This window comes from Alnus glutinosa, chromosome 10 (assembly GCF_958979055.1).
Source record: "Alnus glutinosa chromosome 10, dhAlnGlut1.1, whole genome shotgun sequence".
Lineage (NCBI taxonomy): Eukaryota > Viridiplantae > Streptophyta > Magnoliopsida > Fagales > Betulaceae > Alnus > Alnus glutinosa.
In genome coordinates, this window is record NC_084895.1 from 7,704,035 (window position 1) to 7,719,404 (window position 15,370).

General features: G+C 36.9%; 1 long non-coding RNA gene across 1 annotated transcript; it reads left to right on the forward strand.

Annotated features, from left to right (window-relative positions):
• The first annotated feature begins 4,825 nt into the window (after positions 1–4,825).
• LOC133880479 (uncharacterized) lies at positions 4,826–13,864 on the forward strand. Its single transcript, XR_009902301.1, has 3 exons — positions 4,826–4,964; positions 13,338–13,420; positions 13,843–13,864. It is a non-coding gene; the product is annotated as an uncharacterized LOC133880479 (long non-coding RNA).
• The last annotated feature ends 1,506 nt before the right edge of the window (positions 13,865–15,370 follow it).

The following is a 15,370-nucleotide window of genomic DNA, read 5'->3' on the forward strand; positions in this document are numbered from 1 at the left end:
TTCTAGGACTTGTGTGCTCCCTATAAATAGACCCCCAAGCTTCAAGAGAAGGTGTGCTTGGGCTTGGGCTTATGCTTAATTAGATTTAGACATAAAATTCTTCTTGGAGGCCTGACAAGTTGAAGAGGAGAAGAACATGGCAGGAGGCTATCCCAGCACCACGATGAGCAGCTAAATTCCTAATAGGGTGTTGATGTAGCTCTTTCCAAGTAACTGTGGTTTAATTGTATTTTAATTTGTGATTTTCTATATGCATGATGGTTGTATAACTGTGAGAATTGATCTTAATATTTATATTCAATCATTATGAATTTCTTATCTTGTCTTAGAAAGTCTTTTATATTGATTGAACTCAATCCTTCATATTTTATGTGATTATGTGAATGATTGTTATACAACGGTTTTAATTGATATATGATCAAGAGGATTAGATAGACCATGCCTAGGGAAGACGGATTGTACTACACCCTACTTTAGTGTAATTTAGGTAGACAGTCCGTGCCAACCGAAGATGGGTTATAATATTCCATTGATTGTGTATATATTCTATTAAAGACGTAGCTAGTCCATGCCTAGGGAAGACGGGTCGTACCGCACCTTAGTGGTTAGGTGGACGGTCCGTGCCAACCGAAGATGGATTATACTTATTCTTTAGAGGTAATTTATTGACTACTCGAGTGAGACGAGCCCTTTATCATGCATAGTATGAATTTCCCTTGTTAATTTATGATTGACCATTGTTATGCGGTGAGTGGTGAAATCATTCCCCTATTCTTTATCTCATCCCTACTATCTTTAAATTTATGTCTTTTACTTTTATGCATTTATTTTTAGAAAACAAAAACCAAATCAAACATATTTTTAATTAAGTTATATTTTATCTCGATAAGCTTGATAATAATACTCCTGCAGTCCTTGAGGTTCGACAACCTCTCTATAGCCTTATCCTACAAGGATTCGTTCTATTGCAAGTGATTAATTTTATTATTGATATATTTTGGTAAACAAAAGACCACATCAGTTTCTGCAAAGCTCTCTTTGATTAGGACTCAAAGGAGTTTCGTCACTAGGCTCACCATAGCCTTTTTCTACAATCTCCCAAGTATCTTGTGATCCAAGCAATGCCTTCATACGAATGCACCAATTATCAAAATTGTCTTTGGAAAGGTGAGGGAATTGAAATGGAAAGGTTGAATTGGCCATTTCTCTATGATCAATAAGCTTGCTCTGATACCAGTTTGTTTGAAATTGGAAACCACACATACACTAAGAGAGAGAATGAAAAGGAAGAGAGACAATAAATTGAAGGGGAGTGATCCTTACACTCACACTACACAACAATGGCACAACACCAAGGCACAATAGAGTGGGGCCCAAACATGGTCCATGTGTTTGGGCCCCACTCTATTGTGCCTTGGTGTTGTGTAGTGTGAGTGTTTTAATCATTTCTCTAAATTGATAGAGGACTTTGTATACTTTTATTCAACTTAATTAAAAATAACTTGCTTACATGGATATTTATAGGATACAAATGACCATTTTAACTTCTTCACATTAACTCCATACATTTACATCTCAAATAACTCACATGTAACTCCTATGTAAAATAACTCTTGAACACTCAAAAGACAACCTCTTCAAGTCACTTAATTAGTAACTTACAAAAATAAGAAAAGACTCAAATAAATGTTACTAAAAATTAAGTTTATTATTCAACACAATCTACGCTGAGGACATTGATGCAGGCGGTGATTCATCTCCTTCGACAGCCATGCTGTCTGAAGTTTCTCGTCTTCTGAAAATCACAATAGTTGGTGGCTCCATACCAGAACGTTCTGGGGATCGAGTGTATAATACTTGGTGCGTCTTTGGTACTGATGGAAAGCTGAAAGCTAAGCACAGGAAGGTACTGTTCGAGACGTAAATTTAGTGCTGTATGTTACTCACAGTATATTGCAGCCAATGTTGTTGTGGAAAGTACGGGTTCAACAACTCTTTGATACTTGGACTGATGATAGGGCAGAGAAAATTTAATAATTTAATTACTATCCTAATACTTTTCTTCACTGGTTGATCTAAACTCTCACTCAATAAACGAAGTCCAATTAAAATGCGGTAAATTGTATTCAAACACAAGAGCTGAAACCCCGATGAATTATCGGTTATTCTAAAAACTTAAGCCGATAAGAAACGTTCAATTTAATCATTTAATTAATATTCTAACAATTCCCATTCAAAAAATTTGATTGTCACACACAGATTATGTTGTCGATATTGGATTATACTTGGCACCCCAAGTATAAAGATTGTTACATAAATTGAACTAAGCTAACTTACTTTTTCTTGTTATTTTGTTTTAAAATAAGATGTGGTTTGGAGTTTTCTTGTAGATGTCTGATATGGTTGGACTATATATAGAGTTGGATGATCTCATAATTTATGCATATTTCTTTTTCTTTAGAAGAAGAAAGGAACCTAAGTTGTGCTTTTATAGCAAAACTTGTTGTTCCTCGGCCACTTGTTGAGATATGGTGTCTACAAACCAATGCTTCATGTTTTGTTGTATGCAAATGTCTTGAGTACCATGAACTAACCTTGTAGAGAAGATTTGATATCCTGCTTAGTGTCATTTCTCGGACCTTTTTGTTGCTAGTCACGACATAATTTCTTATTTACATTTCTGACATACAGGTACACCTTTTTGATATTGACATTCCTGGGAAGATTACCTTCATGGAGTCAAAGACTCTCACAGCAGAGGAGACTCCTACCATTGTGGACACAAGTAATATTTACAATTGAAATTAATATGATGACCTAGACAAGGCTCTATTTAATGCCACATGCTTGCATTAAGTTTCTTGGTAACTTATTGAGTTTGAAAGAGATGTCTTGTGCTAATATTTCTGAATTAGCCCTCAGGAGATATGCTTCATAATCAAATTACTCTATGTGGAGCTTTTGGCTGGACAACCCTGCTGTGACTTAATGGTGGTTTGTGGTGTATGACCTTTAAACAATGAGTTCTGTCTGCACAATCTGTTCGCAACTTATGTAATCTACAAATATAGTAGAAAAGTTCTTTAGTTATAGAAGGGAAAAAATACAAATGCATCAATATTCAAATGGCTGACAAATTCATCATTTCTCTTTTTGCATTAATGATTCTTGTCTGACCATCTTTCTGTAATGATACTAGTATGCTTTTCATTCTTTTCCATAGCCTCTCATCCATCATTCAGGAAGTTCTCACTTCTTCATGGATCATCGTAATCATTATTCTCTCATGCAGACGTTGGGCGTATTGGTATAGGCATCTGTTATGACCTTCAGTTTCAGGAGCTGACAATGATATATGCAGCAAGAGGTTTGTTTCTTCCTTCCATTGACCTATGAAAAGTTAAAAATTTCGCACTACTGGTGGAGTTTATTGCTACCAACTGATTGTCAATGATAGCCAGATAGTAAAATTTTGGTAATTATTTTGATTTATGAACTATTTATATCTGTAAAGCAAAACTTTGTTAATTATTTTGATTTGTCGACTTTTTATATCTGTAATAAAGAAGATAATATTTCTAGACTTTTGTACTTATGAGTATTCTTCTTTACACCAGTGTGTGTGTGTGTGTGTGTGTGAGAGAGAGAGAGAGAGAGAGAGAGAGAGAGAGTCATATCTGGCAGTTGTTTGATCTTATATTTACACTGGTGCTGTAAAATCTAAATAGCATGGAAAACCAGACCATGTGTACCTGTTATTTGATCTTATACTTATGCTAGTGCTTTAAATTACTAAATTACATGCAAACCACTTGAATCTTCCTTCAACAACTACAACGAGACTTTTTTTTTTTTTTTTTTTTTTTTTTTTTTTTTTTTTATGAATAACACCTACAATGAGACTTAACAAAATATAATTAGTTTTTCAGCTGTGTATAAGCTTGAGTTATGTGGATCATTTTTTTTTTTTGGACATTGTTCTTCTTTTAGTATCCCCCTTTAGCCGTTCCCCCCACATTGGTTATTCAGTGATTTCCTATAAGTTTATGTATAGAAGTGTAATTATGGTGTCTTTAGCTTTACATGCTATCCTGTAAGTTTATTCAGTGATTTCCTGTAAGTTTATGTATAGAAGTGTAATTCTATCTTTAGCTTTATTGCCTTTACATGATAATTTTAATCATTCTTTTACTCGTGTGCCCTGCTTTTCCATGTGTAGGGCTACTGACAATCAGGTATGCTAATGAAATCCACTTTTCTTGTTGTATGTGGCAAGTCTTGTAGCATTTGGACAGAGAAGGTTTGTTGTTTTCTCAGTCCCCGTCTCTGAAGTTTGCATCTTTTAGAATGATTCCATGCCCACTTTATTGATACTTTTCAGTCGCTATATTCTTATTTTTAAAAGATTGATCTCAACATATAAGAGAATCAAGAATGTTTTTAATGATGGTATTAACAAAGATAATACAGTTTCTTTTTTAATGGAAAGCATACCTATCGATATGCTAGACAATACTAGCAGATTAGGGTGCCCACACCATATAGCTAGGACTGGAGTTCTTGGAGTATTCTTTGGAACAGATTCTGTAATTATGTCTTTCATGCATATCTCTTCTAAATTTGGTCATAGTTGACAGATTTACAGGGAAAATTTGGTGACTATTAACTAGCTTATTCATAAACTTCACAGCTGATGTTTGGCCAATAAACATGAATTAGCATTTTTTTCAGTCTAGAAAGCCTTGCTGCTTCACATGTAATTGAATGACCAGTAATCTCTTGGGAGACATCAAAATTGATTGCGAGCATGTCTTTTTTAGTTTTTACAAACTGATGAGGAGTGTCTCATGCGTGTTTATTTTGTTGAAAATTTTAAATCACAGTTATATGTGGCATCCTGTTCACCTGCCTGAGATGCTGGAGCTGGTTATGTGGCTTGGGGCCACTCCACTCTTGTTGTACCAGTGAGTGGATATTGACATATTGCTTTTCTTTGTACAATAGCAATTCCTTGTTAGATTGATGTGTACTACATGCGGAATACCAAGTGATTTCTTCAAAGTTTATTTCACACTTTGTTACGTGCTTAGCCCGGGAATAAGATTAGGATTAGAATTAATAATTCAATTATGGATAGGTAATTAGATTAGGAGAAATAATTCGAGCAGTTATCTCTTGAGTAGGGTTATTGTATCTCGATAGGGTTTGGTAGTAGGATTAAATCTATCTCATTTTATTTTCAAGTCTATTTATAGACTGGTTTGAGATCAATAAAGTATGCAGGAGAATTTTTATCAACAACTTCCTTGTTGTGAGGCCCAAGTAATCCCGTTACGCGCTTTCATATGAGCGTGTAACAAAATAATATCAGAGCTAGTTATGTCGGAGTCATGTTTAGATCACTTAGAGCTGGAGGTGGATTATATTAAAACTATCATGGAGCCGGATAAGCAAAAAATTTGAAGAAATGATCCTTGCTATCAATGCCAGCATCGATAGTATGTTTGTTGAAAGGGCAACGGGATGGAAGTTGATGAAGGATCGTTTGTCCAACAATTTGAAGACCAATTCAGCATTTTGACGAGGCTCAAACAAATAGCCTTTGTTCGTCCCTTGCATCATCACATCACCCTTAAATATCCCGTCTGATGCTGCCTTCTCAGCAGCCACCATCGGTGTCACCCCCAATAACCATCTGTTGCCATAGCTCCACTAAACTGCAGGACCAACACTATTGGATTTCTAATATTGAGTGATCAATGAAGAATAGAAGTATGAACTGTGCGAGAGAGAAAATGTGGAAATCATATTCAGTAATTCTATATTGATCAAGATAAAATTACAATTATCTGTTTTAGTATTTATACTGAATTACAAAGTAGTAAAAACAGAGTAAGCTCTCAACTAACCTACATAACTAAGGAAACAGAAATAACCAACACGTGTAGAATAAAACTAACACGTGTAAAAATACAATCTAATACTCCACCTCAAGACGGACAATGTATATCCATAATGTTCATCTTGGATAATAAAGAATGGAAAAGAACAGAACCAAGAGACTTTGTAAAAATGTCAGCAAGCTGGTTTGCAGAGGAAACATGCAAAGTCCGGATTAAGCCTTGTTGGATCTTCTCACGCACAATATGGCTATCGATCTCTATATGCTTTGTGCGTTCGTGGTAGACAAGGTTGGCTGCAATGTGAAGAGCAGCCTTACTGTCACAAAAAAGAAGAGCAGCGGAAGAATGAATGACATGAAGATCCGTGAGTAGTTGGAAGAGCCATGTGAGTTCACAAGTGACAGCAGCCATTGAACGGTACTCAGCCTCAGTTGAAGATCTTGAGACCGTGTGTTGCTTTTTAGACTTCCATGAGATCAAAGAGGAACCAAGAAACACACAAAAACCAGTAATTGACCTTCTAGTATCCGGTCAAGTAGCCCAATCAGAGTCACAAAAGGCTTTAAGATGACAAGCTGAAGAAGAAGGAAAAAATAATCCCTGGCCAGGAGCAGATTTGATATATCTAAGGACCCGAAGAGCAGCTTGCATATGAGGCTGCCTAGGAGACTGCATAAATTGACTGAGAGTGTGTACAAAGTACGTCAAATCTGGCCGAGTTGTAGTAAGGTATAGTAGTCTACCTAGGATCCTCAAGTAAAGCACCCTCAGTAGTAGAAAAATGAACATTTGGTTCCATAGGAAATTTAGCAGGTTTAGCTGCCAATTGACCTGCATCATTGAGAATTTCAAGTGCAAATTTGCGTTGACAAATTGCAATGCCTTTGCTGCTGCGGGCTACCTCAAGACCAAGAATGAATTTGAGAGGACCTAAGTCCTTAAGCTTGAACTGAGTGTTTAGGAACACAATAAGCTCATCAATAATCTTGGAATCATTGCTAGCCAAAACTATGTCATCGACATAGACTAATAAGGCAATGAAAGAAGAACCAATGGTTTTAGTGAACAATGAATAGTCGGCCTTCGACTGAATAAAGCCATGAAGAAGTAGGGTATTTGAAAATTTAGAAAACCATTGTCTTGATGCCTGTTTTGAACCATAAAGAGACTTGTTAAGTTTACATACCCGAGTCTCCCCCTTACTAGCAAATCCAAGAGGTAATTGCATAAAGACTTCTTCATCCAAGTCTCCATGCAAGAATGGATTATTCACTTCAAGTTGGTGAAGCTTCTAGTTGTGAACAACAACTAAGGCAAGAAGACATCGAACAGTTGTCATCTTGGCAACAGGAGAAAAGGTTTCAAAATAATCCAATCCTTCGCATTGAGTAAAACCCTTAGCTACTAAACGAGCTTTATACCTTTCAACAGAACCATCAGCTCGATGTTTGATTTTATACACCCATTTACAACCAATGGGTGTTTTTCCGGAAGGAAGATGAGTAAGAGTCCAAGTATGATTGGATTCTAAGGCATCTATCTCAGACTGCATAGCTTCACGCCAACAAGCATGTTTGACAGCTTGGTGAAAAAATTAAGGTTCAAAAGAAGTAGAAATGGAGAAAGCAAAATGTTTATGAGATGGAGACAATCAGTCATATGATAAAACAGAAGAAAGAGCATGAGAGGTACCTTGTATAGACTGATCTGCAAGATTGGAAGATGGCTGCAGTGAAGTAGAGGAAGAAGTCACCAGTTGATAGTGATAATCATGTAGGTAATTGGGTTTCTGTCTAATTCGAGAAGACTGTCGAATAGGAACAGCAAGAGAAGTATCACCACAAGGAGCAAAAATATCATTGGAATTGGAAGAAATCACATTATCAATAGAATCTGAAACATTATCAGTGGGAGAAATAGGAACAGAATCTGAAATATGATTGGTATGAGGAGAAACTGAATTATTAGGAAAAACAAAATCATCAGCAGAAACTGGAATAGGCAAAACAGATGAGGAAACAAAATCATCAGAAGGAGGAAAATGAGATGTCTTGTAAGGAAAAACGGATTCATGAAAGATAACATCATGGGAAACAATGATTGAGTTGGTTTGAATATCAAAAACCTTATAACCTTTGATGCCAAAAGGGTAACCAATAAAAATACAAGACTTGGCACGAGGAGCAAATTTAGTACGATGATGAGCTAAGGTAGAAGCAAAACAAAGACATCCAAAAACTCGAAAATGAGAAAAAGAATGAGGGGTATGAAAAAGCTTCTCAAAAGGAGAAATGTTGGACAAAATAGGAGTGGGAATACGGTTGATTATATAGGCAGCAGTGAGTACACATTCACCCCAAAAAATTAAAGGTAAATGAGCTTGAAAACGTAAAGATCTAGCAACATTCAAAAGATGTTGATGCTTCCTTTCAACAACAGAATTTTGTTGAGGTGTTTCAACACAACTCAATTGATGGATAACTCCTTGAGATTGAAAAAATTCTGTCATTTGAAATTCCACACCATTATCACTACGAATGCACTTAATCTTACATTGAAATTGAGTAACAACCAATTGAAAAAATGAACGCAAAAGAGAACGAGCTTGAGCTTTATTATTCATTAAATGTACCCAAGTATAACGAGTACAATCATCTACAATTGTGAGAAAGTACTTTGCACCTGTAAGAGATGCAGTAGAATATGGACCCCAAATGTCACAATGTACTAAATCAAAAGGATTAGCATAAATGGAATGACTATTGGGAAAAGCTACTCTATGTTGTTTTGCCAAAGGACAAACATTACAACATTTATTTGACTGAAAAAATATTTGAGAATGTTGTAAACTAAGGAGTTTCATGCGAGCATCCGAGAGATGTCCCAACCGGCAATGCCATGTACTGGAGGGAACTGAAGTTGTGACAGAAAAACTGTGAGTGGTAGATGGAAGACAAGAAATGGAAGAATCAGGTGTGCACTGTAAGTGGAAAAGACCTCCAGATTCTCTACCTACTCCAATCGTCTTCCAAGGATGCAGATGCTGTATATAACAAGTGTTAGCAAAAAACAACAAACAACAGGAAACATTCTTGGTGAGTTGGCTAACAGATATGAGATTAAAAGAGAAAGATGGAACATATAGAACATTTGTGAGAATGAGTGTAGAAGATAATCTCACGGTACCAATATGTGTAACCGGAACAAAATTTCCATTTGGCAGTTTAACTAGTTTGGAAACAGAAGCAATAACAGTAGTAAACAATGAGAAAGAACAGATCATATGATCTGTAGCTCCTGTATCTATGATCCAGGAGCAAGAATTTGATATTAAAGCCTTTTTGAAAGAAGTTATGGAGGAGAAAACAGAATGAAGAAAATTAGGAGCAGTATTGGGCATAAAGGAGTTACCTGACATGTTGGCAACAAGGTGATTAGCAGAACTGACTTCAGAAGAAGGTGTGATGAGAGCCATGAGTTTCTGACATTGCTCTTGAGTAAATGGCAGTGAAGATGAGATTTGATTTCCGGAAGTTTCAAAAAAATCTGAAACTTGATTAGCAGAGGATTCAGCAGCATTTTTCCCTTTATTAAACTTGAAACCAGGAGGAAAGCCATGCAATCTATAGCACTTCTCCATGGTATGACCAGATACCCCGCAGTGACTACAAACAGGACGGTCTTTGCGGAATGAATTGTTCTTGACAGGACGATTTCTTGGCGTTGCAGAAGCATCAGAAGTTACAGATTTTGTGAACAAAGCAGCAGAATTATGGTTACTAGAACCAATAGCAGTATAAACTTCTTTCTGCCTTTCTTCTTGAATAACTAGGGAAAATACTGTGTTGATTGGTGGAAGAGGATTGAGCATCAAAATTTGACCTCGAGTATGGGCATAAGACTCATTCAAGCCCATCAAGAATTACATGACATGCTCTTGTTGCAGATATTCATTATGAACTTTCATAGTACCACATGTGCACGGTGGTAAGGGTTTATAGTGAATCAATTCATCCCACAACCCTTTTAAAACAGTGAAATAACTGCTCACTGATAAATTTTCTTGTCTTAAGTCTGAAATAGACTTTTGAATTTGAAAAATTCTAGGACCATTTTGTTGTGAAAAACGATCTTTAAGATCATTCCACATTGCCTCAGCGGTATCAACACATATGATACTAATAGAAATTTCTTTGGAAACAGAATTAATAATCCAAGAAAGTACCATATTGTTGCATCGAGTCCATGGCAGATATTCTGGGCTGGCAGGATCAGGTTTGGGCAAACCTCCATTGATGAAAAGAACTTTGTTCTTCGCAATCAGCGCCATCAGCATGGATCGACTCCATGTGTAATAATTCTCGCCAGTTAACAACTAAGAAACCAAAGGATATCCTGGATTGTCACTATTGTGAAGGAACAATGGATTCGAACAATCCATTGTCAGAGAAGAAGAACGTAGGGTTAGGTTTTCCATCGAAGAATTCAATAGAGAAGAAACAATTGAGAATTGTAGAAAAGAAACAATTTTGATTGTGAAAAGAAAAACAAGAATCAGAAAACAATTGAGAATAGCTCTGATACCATATTGGATTTCTGATATTGAGTGATCAATGAAGAATAGAAGAATGAACTGTGCGAGAGAGAAAATGTGGAAATCATATTCAGTAATTCTATATTGATCAAGATAAAATTACAATTATCTGTTTTAGTATTTATACTGAATTACAAAGTAGTAAAAACAGAGTAAGCTCTCAACTAACCTACATAACTAAGGAAACAGAAATAACTAACACGTGTAAAAATACAATCTAATAAACACAGCCATGGATTTTGCTCGAATTGCGATGCGCAGATTGGAAAGGGCCACCTTTGAAGCAATTTGTTCTTCAAGGAAGGGGAACACGCGGGAAACAGAGAGGTCAAAAGGGAGACCCAGTTCGAAGGGATCACCATGGTGCGTCACCGTTTGCAACGGAGCGGCACTGTACGAGGTTGTCTGCCCGTGACTCTACGTTGTCGTGTGTTGTCAACCCAGGGGCTCCATCTGCACAGAACCGTTCGCCTTTTCACCACGGTGCAACACCGAGTGAGAAGAAGACTAGTGTTCCTAGATCACTGGAGATGAGTGGGCTGCATGAGATGATGTACCGTGTGTTGAAGAGGACCCATGAGCTGCGATTTGCACCGCACCTGCCATCTGTTAAACAATGGGAGCAACCCAAGTTGCTATCAAAGAGGACCTGTGCGCTACGACCTGCTCCGCACCGGCCACCTACACAGTCTGGGTGCGATGTGGGTTGCGCCAAACGAGCACGGAGCTCGTGGAGGAATCAGAAGCAACTACAAGTGTGTTGTACGTGCATGTTGTTCCCATATACAAGCAACTACCAAGTCGCACAGAACACCTTGGTTTTATTGTACAGAAAGTGTACAACGTCAAAAGGAAACTGTGGGAACTAACTGATAACGACTATGAATAGAACAAGCAGAAGAGATTGAGCTTCTACTTCAGAAAACATTATCTCATTTGGGGAATCTTCTTGACATTAAGATGAAAGCACGTAATGGCCTGGGTTTATTTGGGGTAGGTTCGATCTTCAGATAGAACCTGAGCCTCACAACAAGGAACGAGTTAATAAAATTTCTCCAGCATACTTTATTGATCCCAAACGAGTTTATATATAGACTGCCAAATAAAATGAGATTAAAATTAATCCTACTAACAAACCCTATCCAGATAGAATAATCACCACTACCCTTGAATTTTTTCTCCTAATCCAATCACCTACCCCAAATTGAATTATCAATGTTAATCCTAATCTTATCTCTGGGCTGAGCTCTCAACACAACTATTTATGAATTCGGTGAAGGTCCACTACAAAAAACTCTACAATTGGCCGCGTGTCTACAGTACCTGTTACTGTAGACACGCGTCCAATTAGCCACGTGTATACAGTACACGTGGCTAGAAATATGCGCATCACAGTTGGCCGCGTGTATTTTTTACACACGGCCAATTGGCCGCGTGTATTTTTTACACGCGTCCAGTTGGCCGCGTGTATTTAATACACGTGGCCAATTGTTTTTATTAAATATATATTAATAAAAACAAATTTTATTAAGTTTTGTATATGGCCACGTGTATTAAATACACATGGCTAATTGTTTTTATTAAATATATATTAATAAAAGTAAATTTTATTATGTATATATACGTATAAGATAACTGGCCGCGTGGCCTAAAGCCACGCGGCCAGAATTTGTGAAGATAGCAGTGGCGCGCGGGAATTGTCCCGCGCGCCACTGCACAGTAGTTTCAAATGAAAAAAAAAAATTCGTTAAATACATGCATATTCTGATGTTCTCTCTCTCTGTACCGCTCTCTCTCTCTCTCTCTCCTCTGTATCTCTCTGTCTCTCTCTCTCCTTTGTATCCGGTTGATACGTATCGCTCTCTCTCTCTCTCTCTCTATCTCTATCTCTATCTCTCTCTCTCTCGCTCTCTCTCTCTCTCTCTCTCTCACGGTGTGTTCTCTCTGTACCGCTCTCTCTCTCTCTCCTCTGTATCGCTCTCTCTCTCTGTCTCTCGCTCTCTCTCTCCTCTGTATCGCTCTCTCTCTATCTCTCTCTCTCGCTCTCTCTCTCTCTCTCACGGTGTGTTCTCTCTCTCTCTCTGTATCGCTCTCTCTCTCTCTTTGTATCTCTCTCTCTCTGTCTCTTGCTCTCTCTTTCTCTCTCTCTCTCTCTCTCTCTCGCTCTCTCTCTCTCACAGTGTGTTCTCTCTCTCTCTGTATCGCTCTCTCTCTGTATCTCTCTCTCTCTGTCTCTCTCTGTATCTCTCTCTCTCGCTCTCTCTCTCTCTGTCTCTCGCTCTCTCTCTCTGTCTCTCTCTCTCTGTATCTCTCTGTCTCTCTCTCTCTCTCTCTGTATCTCTCTCTCTCCCTACTGAACTTGCTCGTACGTGTTTTCCTCTTCAATTTTTTTTTTTTTTTTTTTTTTTTTTTTTTTTTTCTGTTATTATATTTTTTTCCTCTAAAAGTAAAGAATTAAATTAAAAATACAATCAATTATTTAAAAAATAATTAAATACAGATTTAAATTAAATAAAAAATTATTTTTTATTTTTTATTTTTTTTTAAAAAAACATATTGCCACGTGTATAATAATACACGCGGCCAATTGGCCGCGCGTATTTTAATACACGCTGCTAATTGGCCGCGCGTATTAAAATACACGCGGCCAATTGTGCAGTTAGTGTCAACCGGACCAACCGCGTGTATTTACGTGGCCACTTGCACGCGGCCAACAGTTCGCCACGTGTACAGTGACCGTACACGTGGCGAACTGCAAATGGCGAAAAACAATTTTTTTTGTAGTGGTCCTTAGGCTGGTAAGTAATCTTATCGCATAAGTACTTACAAAACTGTGGCAGTTTGGAGAAGTCGTGGCAACCACCGAACACGAGGAGGCTATAATCATAGCAGAGATTGATTATTCACTAATTGAGCTCAGGAGGTAATTAGTTACGGAAATGTTTTTACAATGCTTTATAGTATTATGGGAAAAATATATATTAGCCTCCCAAACTACCACCCATTCTCCGGATGGCCCCCCAAACTACCAATGCTTAGATTCTGGCTCCCCAAACTACCACTTTCTGATTTTTTTGGCCCCATCTGTCTATTTATGCCGTTAATTCTAACAAAAATTGGCCAAAAACCCGAAAGTACCCCTCCCTTAACCGTGAGAATTTCAAAGTGTAGGAGGGGTATTTTCGGAATTCTGTTTAGAATTAACGGCATAAATGGACGGATGGGGCCAAAAAATCAGAAGGTGGTAGTTTGGGGGGCCATAATCTAAGTATTGGTAGTTTGGGGGGCTAAAATATATTTTTCCCTAGTATTATTTTATCCTAATTCTGTAATTAAAACATTTAGGACAAACCTCCCATTGTCAAATTAAGCAACGGCGAGGTGATCTCTATCAATTGGTACATATCCAGAGGCTGAACTCTAAGTGACTGGAGTGAGAAATTCTAGAGGTCTGTTCTGATGCATGCATAGAAGGATTTTCAGCCAAAAAGGCTACTGCAATGAAAATGGGAGACCAATATATTTAGAGACTCTATTGCACAAACCATTTCAGACATTTGTATATATAATTTGTATGTGGTGATCAGTTGGAACTTGAATTTCTGGTTATATAATAATATTGTGTTGGGTATATCATCCAGCTCATAAATTTGCTTAAAAGCTTCAACAATGATAACTACTCGTGTAAGTTTTATCTTTGGCTTATTATAGGTTAAGAATGAAATTACTAGTCACGCCGGGTTGAGCTGGTTTGGTCAAAATCATGGGAAGACTTTATGTGATTATCTAATCAACTTAGAGATAATAGGGGTAAGGATCAGATCAAATGGCTCCCCTTGAGTAAATTTAGATAGGTTGGTTTAGGAATGGGCATGCTTGCCAAAATTCCCCTTCAGAATTGTTTTAAACTGAGCAAACAGTTAAATATGTTTTTGATAGTTAAGTTAGAGAGAAATTTGGGAAATTTATTTACCACATTAAAATAACATATATATATATATATATATAAGTTAAGTTAGTCTTCTAGGTGGGAAAAGAGAAATTTGGGAAATTTTACCATTTTATACCGGTTGACATGTCATATTTTAAATAATTTTTTTTAAGTGGCTGACATGAGAAGTCGCTTAAAACATGCTATCTCAGTCAGTATAAAATGAGTGTGATAAATGAATACTTCTTGATTTATTTATTTAAAACAACAATCACACAAACATCATTTTTCAATTTTAATTTTATTCTTTAAACCATTCAAACATAATTTCTCTACCCCTTTGTTTTTTCTTTTCTTTTTTTTTTTTCCTTTTTCCGGTGTTTGTAATTTTGAAAAAAGTTATAAAGAATACAAAACAATACAAAAAAAAAAAAAAAAAAAAAAAAAAAAAAAAAAATCGCACAACCAAACATCCTACAAGAATAATCACAACCCCTCATCTCCTTCTCCTTGAGATAGGGATGTAAACGAGCCGGCAAGCCTCGATATCCGCTCGGTTAAGTTTGATCCGAACTCAAGCTCGATATTGTACAAACCTATTCGTTACTGTAGAAACTCGCTCGATTAGTAAGTGATATATACCCGACTCGCTCAATGGAACTCGACGAGGGCTTACGAGCTCGACTCCTTTTGCGTCCAACTCGCCTGGCTCGTATAATGTCTGACTCGACCCAACCTACTCACTCAACTCGTCATTAGCTTGATCATATCTATTTGTTACTTTGTATAAATAATGGGTTATATAAAGATAAAACTTATAAACTATAAGTATCAAGCATGTATATTTATATAGATTAGTTAATATTAATATCAATATTATCATACTTCATTACTTCCTATAAATTTTAGATAATCTCATATCATATGATATTATTTTTTAAT